A 16137-nucleotide genomic window follows, 5' to 3' on the forward strand; every position below is an offset into this window, starting at 1 on the left:
TATTGTTGGTACATAGGTGTTGTGTGTTGGTAGAATTGTTTTGGGCGGGCTCTTTCTCTTTAATAGGAGATCTCTAGACCCTGGTGAGTAGGCTCTTGACCTAGGTTTGGTGTGGGCCTACAGTCTTGGTATGAGTTAGTCGTCCCAATAGTTGGCATTGCTCCCCACATTGCTAGATTAGACTAGATTATGTTACTCTTGCTCTGGACTATCCTTGGTCTAGGGTCTAGCGATGGTGTGGCTACTCTCTTTGGCTAGAATTCCATGCCTCTGCCCCTTGGATGAGGATCATTTGATTGTGTGTTTCCCAAGATAAAGTTTTTGAGTCTCGCACAACAAGACTTCTTTGCAAATGTGCAGGGACTAGGGTCTTGCTCGAGAATTGGAAGCATGTTCATGCCGCTTGGGCAGCCAACCCTCTTGCCTCTAGGTCAAGGATAGTGTGTCTTGTGCTAGGATATTCACCATTTGACTCCACGCGATGTTCTAACAGAAGGAACAAGTGTACTCTTTAGTTGGAACAGTGGCCTATGAAGGAACGGGTGTATGCTGGTGGTAAAGGAACAAACGTTCACTCACTCACGTACGGCCATATATCTGTAAACGTACGGATGTACTCTTTCAAGGGTTGGTAGGTCTCCTAATTGTGCTGGAATGATGTGTCTCTTGATAGCTGCCCTCTAATATTCCCCTGATAGTATAGATGTACCCTCTTTATACCCCCCTTCAATGCTCTTTATGCTCCCTTTAATGCACTTTATTCCTTTTTAATGCTCATTACTCTTATTTATGGACAGATTTAGGAGGATCTAGCCAAGAGAAGCAAACAACTATGGCTAAGAAGAATACGGTTGTACATCTAAGAAGTGAACAGTTGTTCACTTCTCAGAGAAACTGGCTGAAACTGAATGCACCTAGTTTCCATTCTGAATTCTTTGTGATTTTAGCCTTTTATTTATGTTTTTTATGGTTTTCTTTTTATGGATGGGTTAGCCTAACCCCAAACTATCCAATGATGCCTAGAATTCTTACTTAAACCTAATAACCTAAGATTAATTATAAGATTAAGCTACTTATGTAGTTTTTGAGCTAATTTTAAAGGAAACAAGAAATTAGGGCACTTACTTGTAGCTCCCACGTTTGATGTAGCTTCCCAAGCTCCTCATGCTCCATTTAACTCCATTAGTGGAAGGAAATAAGATCAAATCAAACAAACATACATATCAAAACATACTCCTATCAATGGATTTGCATTCCAACTAGGCAATTCAAGACTCTAGCACAACAAGTGATAGGATATGGAGGACCCTAAGCTAAATGCATTCCCTAGCAGCAATAGTGGCAGCAAAGATGCTCATCAAATTGAACATGCTTCCTTGCACAAAAGAGAGGGTGAGGAGAAGATAGAGAAGGCTATGCAAGGGTCGATTCGGGAACTAGCGCTTAGCCAACCTTGATGAGGGTTAACTCCCCTATGTGAGGCCGCTAGGGGCTCACTCCACCCGCCACTTGTGTCACTCAAGTGGAGCTTCCACAAGCTAGGTAATGAGAAAAGAGATTGGGAGCTCTAAAGAGCTCAACTCCTACTCCATGCCTTCCTATGTGCAAGAGTGAAGATGAGGGAGAAGACAAGAAGACGGAGAAGAAGAAGCAAGCCAAGAAACCATCACCTACATGCACACACCAACAATCAAGCAAGCAAGTATAAACATACATAAGCTTACCACCATAGCCACAAGAGAGTGAGAAAGACAGAGAAGGAGAACTCAAATGTGATAATGGGATTGTCCCTTTTCATATTTCATAAGTCACTTATATACATGAGCTCTCTTTTTACAATGGGACGGCTGCCCATTTAACAATTGGGGGCCCAAAACCAATTCTCTAGCTCTATATACACCTAGACTTATTCTTGTGGCTTGCAATGCACAATTCATAAGCTTGGTCATCCCATATATCTTTTACATGAAGCACTTGGCATGGTTTACATTAAAATGAGGTATATGAAACGTAACCACGCTTGAGAATAAATGTTAACCAGTTGTGGTTAACAACCAGTTTCACCATGCTCTCCCACGTTTTATTTCTAGAATTGTGAGTTGTGATCAATTCTTCTTTTGTTTTTTTGGTGGGAAAGGTGCACATGCTTCTAATCCCTTGTTCCCATGTGGTGGTGCAAGACAAAGTTTTGTTTTGGATTAATGTTTATGTCCATTTGTATAGGACTTGCCCCCAAGTCTCTTTATCTCCTAGAAAAACTTGTTTTTTCCTATCAACATCCATAGTTTCACATGCAAGTTTTTATGTTTCTTGAGTAGAAAATATTCTTGCATTAAGAGTTGACTTGAGTGTTGGCAGCTACTACTCTACTGCTAGAGACAGGGGTGTTCTAGATGGGGCAATCTACTATCTTGTGTGGTCCATGATAATAAAAACACTAGAGTGACGGTCTTATCATGTCCTTGTTTGCTCTAATTTTGGGTTACCAATGTGAGTTTTTGTATTTGTAGGATTTGAGGATTTTGTGTCTCATGCTTATTCATTTGTATAGTATTTCATTGAGTTGACGATGATGTACCAATCAAACAAGATTGGTGCACGACTTGCATTTGTGATTGATTTGGTTTGGTTACACAACCTTTAGGAAAAATTGTGGTTTCATTTCAATATAAAAGCATTGGCTTTATGCCCCCAAGTGGAAGAGGTTTTAGATTTTGTTGATGTTTAGGTCCTTTTCCATCCCAATTTCTCTCTACATCAAAGCAATGAAAAGTTGTTAAGTGGTGAGCCTCGAAAGTAATTTATTTACAACCCTTTCATTTGGTTGAGGGATCCAATCAGATAGCCTCTTTGCAACATTGGTCAAAAGGTCTCAAGATTTGATACAAGGATGCAAGCTATTTTTCTTTATCCCCATCATAAAACATTGTTTCAATTGGGCATCATTCAAAATTTTCCATGGTTCACATAGTGAATCCAAGGTTTTTATCTTGAGGATAAAATCTCGTATTGTTTCATCAGTTTCCACTCAATTGAGTAAAGTTCACATGATGCACACCCCACCAGTGACCTTTCCTTGAGAACCTGTTAAAGGCCTCTTTTAGGGTTTGAAATCACTATCTTGCTCTGCCTTTTAAGCACAAATTTAAAGGCGTGCACCTTAGTGGGACAGTCAATATTTCTGAAAGCTTCACAAATTGTGTCAAACCTTTGGAGATTCTGAAAACAATCTCCACTCCTATCAAAATTATTCATAAGCTTGGAAATTTTCTCTGAATTATATTTAGGTGGCTTAAAAGGTTCAATGTGTGTGACAACCCTTGTGCCACCCCCGTTCCTAGATCTCTCAGCATGGAAAGAGTTTGTTCACTAAAGGATAAAGGACAATTCAGGACAAGTATGTCTCCAAGACATAGCACAACTGAGGAGTCAAATGCATAAGTGATCATAGACATCACCAACTATGTGTCCCCCCTCAAATGCAATTGCCATAGAGAACTTTTACTCTCACAATGGCTATAAAGCATAGTTAGCTGAGGACTAATCATCACCAAGATCAATGTCAGGCATAGTAGCATCATGCAATTCTGCTAATAATCCAAGCATGTGACAAGTATTGCCCCCTTCAACGATTGATCCACAATGTTAGGGGTTTGTGTAGAAGTTGCATAGGTGGTAACTCCTGAACCATATACTAACATTATAACTGCATAAAAGGAGTGAAGCTAAGGTGATCAAAATGAGCATGGCATAGCTCAGTATCACATATAACAACCTATGAAGCTATCATTGCATCATCATGAGAATCACTACTTCTATCATACATGTCAAGCCCGTAAAAAGGTCCTTGCACAATGTACCAAAAAGAAAAAGCAAATCAAAATTAGTTTCATCGCAAATGGAGAAATACTGATCAGAAAACTAGATTTTGAAACCAGCTTTTACAAGTGCTGAGATAGAACTTGGATTTTTCAGATGCCAGGTACATGCAAAGTGGCACAGCAAGAGTACATATGCCCCCCCACAACAAGATGTTAGTTCCACATTGTCAATGCCTATAATGGCATAGGATGCATTATTAGCACACAAAACTACACCATGTGACCGAGCATTGCTCAAGGTTGCAACAAATAGGTTCTTGTAGGAAGAAATGTGCTTGATAGAACCTGAGTCAAAGGACCAATCAGCATCCGACAATGACATACAAGAAGCAGATATCGGGCTGTTAATGTAAGGTTCCTCCTCAACCCTAAAAGATGTATAAGTTCTCCTTTCAGTACCCTGTAATCATCCCCTAATTTAGAATGCAAGAAAACATTGTTTTCCCTTGTTTTTGGCCTAGAGAGATAAAATATTCTAGAGAGAGATAATACAATTTTGAGATATTTTTGGATATAAAGTTATCCCTTTTACTTAAGATGAATTCCCTTAAAACAGAAGTTTAAAAAGAGTTTTCTAATATGCATTAGAAATTAATTGAATATGTGCATTAGACACCTTAGCCTAAGGGTCCACATTTTCAGAAAATTATGGATTAAGGTCCAAAGAGTATTCTAAAGGGCCAATGGGGTTAATCCAAGTGTTGGGATGAGAAAAATGCAAGAATAAAAGAAAATCCCCCAAAAGGGAGTAAATTCTCACATAAGATGAAGAGTTGACTAGTACAAGCACTTAATAGTAAAAAAATAAGGATTTATTAGTAAAAAAATAAAATTTTGACACCTCAGGAGCTCCACCTAGAATCTCATCATTACTCCCAATTTTTAATTCAAAAAAATGAGATATTTCATCTCTCCTCTCTCCTCTTTCAAACTGGATCAGAAAAGTGAGCCAAATTGGTCCAAAACTTGTCCAAATTGGATCAAACTGAAGCTGGAAGCCTCTAGATCCCAATTGGACTTGGTTGGTGGCCTCCCTCTCCTATAAATAGAACCCCATTCCTTTGTATTTTCATATTGGAGTAACTCTATGCTAGTGTAATTTTCAGTTTAAGTGTATTTCTATTATCTCTCTACTTTGCCTCTCCATTGTGAAGCTTTGGAGCTTCACTGATCCTCTTCTTAGATTACCCTCTTCTTCTTGGTGGTCAAGCTTCCTCTTGTGGGCTTCACTTCTCTCTAAAGAATCAAGCCAAAAACCAAGGGTAAGTCTAAAACAATGGTGTTTTACTCTCTTCTTTTCAATGGTAATCTTCTTTCCAATCTCTCTAATGCTTGGGAAGCATTTTAATCCATGGTTTCTTTTTAAAACCATGCTTTTATTGATTTATATTATTTAAATGGATTAATGTTAATCTTTTATGCTTAAATGTAATGTTTTTTATTTGTAAATCTCTCTTTTTGTAAGAATACTCACCTTTATGGATTAATCCTTCTTGGAAGGATAGATCATAGTCTTGATCTCATTTTCTTACCCAAAACTCTAGGCCTAACAAGCTAGAGATGGAGATTAAGCAATTTTATGATTTTTAATCTAATTAAAATGAAGATTAATTCATTTATGCTTGTTTTATGTTAAGAAAATTCATATTTATTCATTTTAAGTTGAAAGAGAGTTTATGCTAACAGTTTTGTAATTATTTTCATATGGAATATTAAATGGGATATTTTTCTAAATAAATAAGATGTTTAGATGCAATTATGCTCATATTTATTCTTAGGTTAATGCATAAACAAATTTTTATATTAAAAGTGGAACTTTAAGCATTCCCATTTCATAGAAAATGTGGGGAAGTTATGGCAAATTTTTATCATTAGAGAATGAAGGTTTATGCATATTTTTAAGAATGCAAAAAGAGGAATTTTCATCATATTCTATGCATAACAATTTTAATGCTAAAAGAAGGATTTTATCACATTTTTAAATAAACATTTATAGTATGTATGCATAAATGTCTAAAGGTTAAAAAGAGGAATTCTTATCATATTTTAAAGTAGGTATATTCATGGTATGAATATACATGGGTATTTTTATTTATTTATCAAAAGAGGAATTTCCATCATATTTTTAAATAGAAAAATGCATAAATTAATATTGGTATCAAAAAGAGAATGTTTCATCATATTTCTAATAAGTAGATAATTTACGGCATGTTGATGCCTTGGTCCAATTGGAGAAAATAATATTTTAGTATAATTCTATGTGAATATTTTAAATAAATGATGTATGCATATTCATTAAAAGGATCATTGGAAAAAGAAATATCCTTGTTAAATTCCATTATTCACGAATAGAATTATTTATAGTTCTATTATGTCTAAGGAAGACTGAATTTTTATAATTTTGGATATTTACCCTTACGAATAGAAATCACAGTTATTTTATCAGATAAATGAAAAATATCTTTAGGAAAAATCTTTAAGAATAAATTCAAGTAATTCAGTGCTAGACCATGACCACGTGGAGAAAGGTGGGTCAGTAAGATACATGCCCATCTCTCGAATCAAAAATTAAGCCAAATCTTGTGACCATTCCCATTTCTGCCGTATGAAGAATGGATAACCCCGCGGTGATTTAGAGAAGTTTTCCCTAAGACCCGAAATTGCCTAGAAATAAGTTAGAACTTTGTTGTAATTAATGGATGGATCACTGAGATACGAGATTCGTGATTCTCATTGGAAAAGTTTGGGTTTCAAGAAAAAAAAGAGTCTTGTGAAATCAAACTCAATGGGGAATTCTTACTTGCATAGAAACTCTGTTTTTATAAAGGACTGTCTTACGCCAGAATGCTGGGAAGCATTTGGCTTATTATTTATTAATCTAAGGAGAGTTTGCATTGCAACAACTAGCGGGGAGTCATCGAAGGACATCTCTTGCAGAGCAAAGCCTGCCAAGGTCTTAACCAGTCTCGGTATAGTTAAAAATGGTGCACTTCCGGTACAATGGGTGACAAAGCGGTCCCTGAGTGAAGTGCTAGGACACCTAAGGAGGATCCTAGAGGGTTTTGACCAGGCAATGCACGGGCTCACGGCAGCTGCCGGGACACCTATGCATATGTCAAGGAAGATATTCATGGATTGGCGAGGAATTATTTAAGTGAACTGAAAAACTATGAAATTGGATCTCATTAGTTGACTAGCTGGTCTTCAACAGAGAGTCCGAATGAGACTTGTTTGTAAAACAATAGAATTGGAATATTGAGGATTATGATGGGAAACACTATGGTTTTATTCTAATTTTGTCTTGAAGATAGTTGAATATGAGAAAAAGACAATTTCATATTGGGTGTGTAAGTGGTGTGTTTGTTTAATATAATTGCATGAGTGCCGGGCTAGGGGGCCTGGGAACTCTTTTCCCTGGTACCCTGGACAAACACAACCAAATTTTATAAAGAGGGATCCCACCAATACAGTGGTTGGGTGGTTGGCTAACCCATGGGCCGCCGCTTGGGGTTAGGTTGGATCGGTGGATTCCTACAATATAGTTCAATTATGTTTAAATCACGATTGTTAAAGTAAGTCCCATGGAGATTCTTGTTCTATGGGAAAGAATCAACGGTTGTGCCTTGCTTGAGGGGAAAAAAGTGATGATCTCTATGAACCAAGTGCAAGTCCCTTCCTTGATTTGGCCATGTGACCTACGGGTTCGGTCGGAATAGAAAGGATAGTTAAGGCTCTTGACCCCGTTAGATAAATTTTAGTTAGAAGATTTTTGTGGAGGATTCTGGGCGAGGAAAGTTTTTCCAGTCTCAGTTTCGAAAGGACCGCCGGACTAGTCCCTTACTCGGACATCCGTTGGGCGAGGCCCCGAGTGGGATGCCCTGCCCTATGCGAGAGGTTGCTACTTCCGCTACTAGCACTTCTGAGTTCGGTGCTGTGCAAAGGGGGCAGGGGTCTCACAATTAATTTGCACGACATTTTACACGGCAAAGAAATGGGCAAACTAAAGTATATCTAAAACAAGCAATAGCTTCAAGTGACTTAGAGTACCTCAAATGTCTGCTCAATGCATGTGCAAACTTACCAAATCAACAATCTATAGGTCAAAAGCTAAAGGTGAAATTGACAAAAGCAAAAACTATAGGAAAAAATTTGTTAATGTGGAGTCAGGAGGGCGAAAGCTGATGTGGCTTCATCAAGTCAAAAGCTGATGTGGTGAAAGTAGTTTATCAAGTCGGAAGCTGAAGATGAAATCGTTAGAATCAGCTGATGGATGGCTAAACTAGCCGTTAGATGGAATCTAAATCCACTGATAGATGGGATCCAAATTGGCTGACTGAATCAGTTAATGGAAGATGAAAGATAAATGCCAAGTGCCAAATGTGGAAGATTGAAATCTGAATACCGAATGTAGAGTACCAAAGCTGAAAGCAACTGCTAAATGGGTAAACGCAACCAATGGAGTAAATCTGACCAAGGAAGTAAACCAGGCCAACTGTTGTATGCTGACAGAGCAAAAGACTGATAGGCTGATTACTAAAGTGGAAGCCACAATCAAATGTAATATTGATGGCTAAAAGCCTAAAGTTGAATGGCTGAATGCAAAATACAAAGAGGCGAACATTGAATGTCATAAGCTAAGTGACGAATGCTCAAAGCTGAAGCCCAAATGGCTGAATAGCTAAATGATGAAGTCGAATGCTTTAATATGAACTACCTGAAGCTGAACAACTAACTGGGCAAAGCCGACTAAAACAGCTGATGGATAAGAAAGTTAGATGCCAAAAGTTGAAAGCCGAGGGTTCAATTGGTGACAAGGCAAAACTAACGGAAGCAGCTAAATGGCTGAACAATGATTAAGTACAAATGAAGCTGATGCTGAATGTGCAAGTGTTGAATAAGAAAAGCCAAAGGCTAAACTACTGACTAGGCCAAGCCGACTAACGCAGCTAAATGGCTGAACAAGTAGAATTGACAGACACAGAAGTCTAATGCCAAATGGACAGCTGAATGGATGACTTGGCTAAATTGATGGACGTAGAAGCCCAATGTCAAAAACTGAAAGCCAATACTGAGACACAACAACAACAACAGTAGAAACAACAAAACTCAGTAGATACCAAAATCCAATGTTGAAAGCTTCTAAAAGCTTGAGCTCAATGTAGAGCTAGTGTGTGGTACAACAGCAGAAAGAAAGCTGACCAATTTACAAAGGAGGCAAAAACCTTAGATCTGTGGAAAGTGAGAAGTGCAAGAGCTTAGCCACGAGCTACATGGTGGAAAAAATGAAATGATGTATGGTGGCGAAACTGAAAATGGCCACCTGACACACCTGATTCACCGCTAATGGTGGGGAGTTGTTGACTCTACAAAGCCAAGCTCAAAAACCAGCTCCAAAAAGTGCAACAGGAGCCAACGCCAACGGCTTAACAATGGGTGAGCAGTTTTGTTTATGGACCATTGCAACTAAAACAAAGTTGAAAAATATGTTAGATCATTTCATTTTGTATGTGTATGATTGCAATTCTATTTTGTATGTGTATGATTGCAATTCTATTTTGTATAAGATTATTGATATCCATGTATTATTGTAATTGTATATTATCCAAGATAAAGAGGGATGATCCATACATGATCTTGTGGTGATGCGAATTTTTATTTCATAGGTTCTTATAGTAATGATGTGGATTTTTAGGTCATAGGTTCTTGTGTTGTTTTTGTAATGGGTTGCTTTTCAAGAAAAACCTTTGGTGGCTATTTCCCCTTCTCCCCATTGTATGAGATAGCCTTCTCCTCCTAGAGTAGCTAGCCACCACCGGAGGAGAAAAGCATCCTCCCCCCTTTTATGCTTCTTAACTCTCACTTCCCATTTGGAGATGAGTTTGTACGTAGCCATTATGGCTATTTTTCTTGGTAACTAATATAAGGATCTTTTCTTGGAAAAATAATAAAATTAAAAGGGCCTAAGGAGGGGTAGTTTATAGGGCAAGTGTTAAGTGTGCATACATGTATGTGTGGCTGCACATGCAGGCGAGTGTAGATGTGTATATATGCTATGTGCTCATAGGTGCATGTGTGTTTGGTCATTTTTTGTTTTGTTTTGGGTTTAAAGTTTTATATCATTCCCATGTATATATGTGTACAATTAATAAGAAGTTATATGTTACATATGTGTAACAGGGTCTATGTGGCCTCATTGAGCGAAGGTGGAGAATCGCTTGCCCATCCATGCATGCTTGATTGAGCTTTGTCTTTCTAGTTTTAGCTGGTGAGTTGGTGTTGTGACATGGTGCACACAAGTATTGTGGAGTCGTGGGGTGATCTTTTTGAGCCTTGGGATTGCTCAGTGGTGCCATGAAAGTGTGTGAATGGCACTCTTTAGGGTTTAGCACCATGGGTGGCTCTTCTTTAATGGGAATAGGGATAGGTAGAGCCACCATGGGCAAGGTGTTGCCTCTTTTTTCTTGGATGGGCTCTTTCAATATTTTTTGAAGGCAGTGTGGCACATGAGTCGAGGTGGGTGGAAGCCACTACTCTCCATTCCTACTTAAGCTTTGGAGTTTGCATCAAAGGCATGACTTTGGGTCTCCAAACTCACTTGGATTTAACGTTTGAGGGTGCATTTGCAAGGCTCTGGGCATGAGTTTCTTTGATTTCCATATGTGGGGGTTTCCTTCATAGAATCCTTATGCTTCTAGAAATTTTATTGACATCCAATGAAACATCGATTTCTAAGGTGGTACTAGATACTAAGGCCGTCACATGGATCTATTTGGCAATTGGGTTATGCAAACGGTGAGGTTTTTGGGACCCAAATGGATAAGATCCCTTCATAGAAGCCCTAGGCTTCTAGAAACTCTTCTAGTAGCTTGATAGAGATGCAATGGGGTGGCTCAGGTTTTGGGTAGAACAATGTTGCAGGGGGCTCCCGCTTGCCAAATCTCTGCTCATGGTTGGGCTTCGGGCCAAATGGTGGCTTTGCCAGGTCCTTGCATGGGCATCGTACTTTCCTTGGCTCTAGCTAGGGTACTCTTAGGTATCCACCACTCCTTCTTTGTGTGACCTTCCCCTAGAGCATTTTGAGGTTGATGTTTGGGGGGTGGCCTTCATCTTAGGCACCCACCAATCATTCTTGGTGTGGCCTCCCCTAGAAAATTTTGAGGTTGATGTTTGGGGGGTACTCGGGCTTCATATTAGCTGATGAGGTTTTGGTTCTCCATAATGGTATGATGGTGTTGCTACCTTTTCATGGGTAGCCAATGGCTTACCAAGAACATGTACCATTTTGTAATGTATTGAATATATTGATCCAATGAGGCAAGAGTGTTGTGTAGTGTTAAAGGTTACTTGAGGTGGTGGCTCATAAAGTGGAGGACAAGGCTTAGGATATTGATATGTTCAAAGTGTCCTTATCCACCAGGGATATGGTAACCATTCCAAACGAAGCTCAAGTGTTGGGTTCTTCTTCACTAGCTGACAATGCAATCCATGGCCATGATCCATCCCCTCTTGAGATTATGCTCTCTTTTGTCGAAACAATACACCAAAATATCATATTGTGACATTGGGGATAATGGCATATGATCCAAAGGTCTATTAGCCTTATAACAAATAGGAGAGTATGGTCAAATAGCATCCAAGGGGGAATATTCTAGGTGCCTAGCTCTAGTTGAGGAGAATCTTTCTTGCACCCGCCGAATCTAAGCATTGGGTTTCTCTCTTCAAGGCTTTATTAGGGTTTTTTAAGGGGTTAATTATACCCTAATATCTTGTACTCTAGCCTATGTAAGAGGCTCTCAACTATTGCATGAGTACACACCTCCATTATCCCACTTCTTGTGTCATCATGCTGTATATTTAGTTTATCATGTGATTAACATTAATCTCTCATTTAGTGGCTAATCCATCTCCACGGCAACCTCCATTTTAGGTTATCTTCTCCACAACCCCTTGCTAGTGGAGTGAATATTTCTCCCTCTACACTTAACCAAACCTTAAGATTCTTCTTCAAGGCTCTTCCCACCTCACAGGCAAGCAGCCTCAATGGTCACAATGTCACCCTAATTTTTGGGAAAAATCACAAAATCTCCTTCATTTGGTAAACATTTTCTAATTTTTGCTTCACCCCCATGGATTTTCAATCGCCTCAAACACATTGGTGAGCTCAGAATTTTGAATGGTGGTTGAGAGAAGTCAGGCTAGCTTTATACACTCCTTAGAAAGCTACATTGCCTAAACAGAGATTAATCTCTTTGTTTCATTGTTAATCAAGTGCTTTAAAGATTAAATAGCTTCTACTTCCATTGCTAAAGCATGTGTTTGAATCACTTGGTCTAATTGTTTGAGCATGTGTTTGAATCACTTGGTCTAATTGTTTGAGGAAGCTTCTCAATTTCATCCTCTAAGGTACTGCAATTTGGCAACCCCAAAACAGTGAGTTTTCTCACTAATCCTCATCATTGGAGGATTAATCCCTAATTAACATTGTTTAATCATGCCTTCATCATGTGAATCTTCTAATGTAAAACATCTAAAGCCCAAGAGGAAAGGCAAGAAGTCAAAAACCAAAAACCCAATAGATAAAAAAACCATGGTACTATCATCATGCCAAAAGTCAAGGTTTTTTTGAGTTTTTGTCTTCTAACATGCACCTCTATGGTGATGGGGCTTTTTAGTTTCTAGAATTTCATCAAAAATTAGTGTAAGGGTTTAGACACTGCCCATTGGCTTCCAAAGCTAAGAGGTAAGACCTACCCTTTAAACTTGATTAATTTACAGGGTACAGTTGTCATACATGGAAAACTAAGATTAAGTTTACCCTTATGAGAAAAGGACTACGGGGTGTAGCCAATGGGAAATAAAAAATGCCAGCACCCAGGGATTGAAAAACCCTATGGATCAGCAAGGATGAGAAGGCTTTGGCCATCATAGCCTTTGGACGACTCAGTGACACTTATATCCATCACATAGATGGAAAGGACTCATCCAATGAGGCTTGTAATACCTTAGACACTCTCTTTGGAGCACGATCGAAAACCTCCAAAATTAGCCTCTTAATAAAATCCTTTGAGGTAAAATTAAATCAAAGAGAGTCACTCCCAACTCACCTGAATTATATGAAAATTATCCTCACCGAGCTAGATAGAATCAAGAAGAATATTAAAAAAGACGTGATCATATCCATCCTCTTAAAAAGCTTACCACAAGAGGAGTTACCACTTTCACTAACTTGCCAGCACCAAAGCTAATGGATGTGAAAGCATCCCTCTTAGAAGAAGATGTCAAAGTCAAGTAGAGGCAGGGAAATAAAGATGGCACTTTCTTCAATAAAGGAAGCTACAAGAAGTTTAACAAAGGGTTCTTCAAAGGATCAAATTAAAATAAGGACTTCCCCAAGAAATCTTGCAATTTTTGTGGGAAACCAAGGCACGAGGAAAAATATTATTTCTTTAGAAACAAGGCACAGAAAGCTCTTCTTACAAGAATAGCAGATGGCTTAAGTGAAGAAGAAAAAGAAGACAAAGAAGAAGGAGCCTCAGTGGAGGCTAACTACATCATCGAGGATGATTGGGATTTTTAGACTGACTAGGCCCAGCCTACCTATAGTCACCCCTCTATCCTAAACAAAATGTAAACATAACTGATTTTTTAGACTGACTAGGCCCAGCCTACCTATAGTCACCCCTCTATCCTAAACAAAATGTAAACATAACTAGATTCATAGCATCTATCACTTCATCTTTTGGCATTGTAAAGCACCAAGAGTAAGACCTACAAGCACCTAGACAATCATCATAACCAGAGTTATAAACAGTAACTAGAGCTACCATTATCATCTTAGTAGCCATGGATATTTTGTTAAGGGAGGGTGTTGAAACAATGCAACAAAATATCATATTGTGACATTGGGGATAATGGAAAATGGTCCAAAGGTCTATTAGCTTTAGATGAAATACGAGACTATGGTCAAATGGACATCCAAGGGAGAATATTCTAGGTGCCTAGCTCTAGTGGAGGAGGATCTCTCTTGCACCCAAATCTAGGCATTGGGTGCTCTCTTCAAGACTTTATTAGGGTTTTGTTTAGGGATTAATTATACCCTAATCTCTTGTACTCCCACCTATATAAGAGGCTCTCAATTAATGTTGCATGAGTACACACCTTCATTATCCCACTTCTTGTGTCATTATGCTACCTATTTAGTTTATCATATGATTAACATTAGTCTCTCTCTTATTTAGTTTGTTTGATGCTAAAACAATGAGATCCATCATATTGCTTATGCCTCCATGTTATCGGCTACCACACCTCCAAGAGGGAACTCTACACATTCACCTAAAGGATGAGCAATAGATCACAACTGTCGTAGGGTACTTACCAATGCTTCGATCTTGAGTCCCTTGAGTCCCTTGAGGCCTCCAAGCTCGCTTGTCAAGCGTCAAACTCCAAGCTCCACCTCCACGTTGTCACCGTAGAGTCGCTCACACTGTCGCATAAGGCAATCACTCTCTCTCTCTCTCTCTCACTCTCTCACACCGTAGAGTCGCTCACACTGTCGCAACCACTCTCTCTCTCACACTCTCTCACACAAGCATAAAAGAGGCACAATGCTAGAATGCTCTCACTCCTTCAATCTCTCTCAAGACACAAATGGATAACTCTCTATAGCACAAAGGGGATTGTGTCTTTTCATTATGAGAAAATGCCTTATATATATTTGGCCCTTATTCACACACTTGTGTGCCCAAAACTCACTTACTAGGCCTTGGGTGGCCAATATCTCATAATGTATAACTTTTATAGTGCCGTTTCATGACACTTATTAATGTTCTCAATTAAGGATCATGTTTGTTAATCCAAAATGGGATTAACATCCCCCCTTCCTGATGTAGGATTTGTCCGCATAACCTATTACCTAGGTCGGAAGACCTGGTCACCGAACTCATGTCGGTAAACATTTCTCCTAGATTGGAGCTTCTTAAGTGTATGTCGGAAAGCCCCATAAGGTGCCCTCTCCCACCAATGGAAGAAGTTTGCTTCAGGTATGATTCGGCATGTAGGCTCAAAGGGAATAATTTGCATGAGTACCTTGAACATTAATTTGGGCTTCAAAGGAGGATTGCTTGCTCTTATAAGCCCCTCGTATTCTGCGCTGACAAAGAATCCAAGATTATTTCATCAGTAAATGGTCCAAGATTGTCTTGCGGGACAGTTTGTCTTACTTCTTGAGCATGCCTCATTGGAGATGGTGTAGGTGCTAGTACCTCCTTAGGGGCGAGAGTGTTAGTGGGAAAATCTATCTCAGGAGGATAAAAAGATGAGAAAATGCATTCAGCCTGAGAGGTGTTAGTAGGTTGCGAGGTAGGATATGGGTTAAGTAGTTTACTAGCAACATTAGTGTAGACAGGGTAAGTAGATTTTGAAAATGAAGAAGAAGTTTCTTCTTGACTTTGTCCTGTGCTAGATGGTGGGTGACTAGGTTTATGAGACTTAATAAATTCTCGTAAGTTTGGAATTTCCTCTTTGTTTATAGTTGGATACTCTATATGGGTAGCATTAAAATTGTATTATACAGTGGTTAGCATGGCTTCTAAATGTTTGTAAATATTCATGTAGAGTTTTAGAATGCCATTAGGTTGATAGAGAGTGGACTCACAGAGGTTTAGATGTTGGTGAGTGTTATACACTAACCATACGTGACTTATGACCCATTGATAACTAGTTGGTGGGTGTCTCTAGAATGCTATCTAGAACAAATAGGTCTAATCTTTCGACACTATTGTCCAAAATTTCTGAGTTTTGGAGCACGCGACACCAACTACAAAGGTTTAACATGATAGGATGTAGGGGATAGAAAAAGATATCCTAAGGGTTAGTCAATACTAAGTCACCCCGTAAAATTCCCATGATTATGGTGGGAATTGATTAAGGTTAGTTCTCCTAGGCCTATATCTTGAGATAGATTTATGTCATATTGAAGTAAAGAGAGGGTTAGTGTAGACAAAAACAAAGAGAGAGTGTGAGGAGGGGGCCGAGGAGTTACTGGCAGCTGTCCCAACTCGGAGGCCCGCTCAAGGAGTAGACGAAGATCTTCATTGGGTTTTGGCTGCTGACTTCTTTCTTGTAATGTGAGCTGGTGCTCCAATTCTTGCATGCGGGACTCTGTGTTGCTAATGAGATTTGATATTGTTGTTTCTTTGACTATTTGTACAGCATCCAGTTCTTTAAATCTTCGGGTGGCTTCTTCTTGGGCTCGCCG

The sequence above is a fragment of the Cibotium barometz genome, chromosome 35 (assembly GCF_041138505.1).
Source record: "Cibotium barometz isolate CiBa-2024 chromosome 35, ASM4113850v1, whole genome shotgun sequence".
NCBI lineage: Eukaryota > Viridiplantae > Streptophyta > Polypodiopsida > Cyatheales > Cibotiaceae > Cibotium > Cibotium barometz.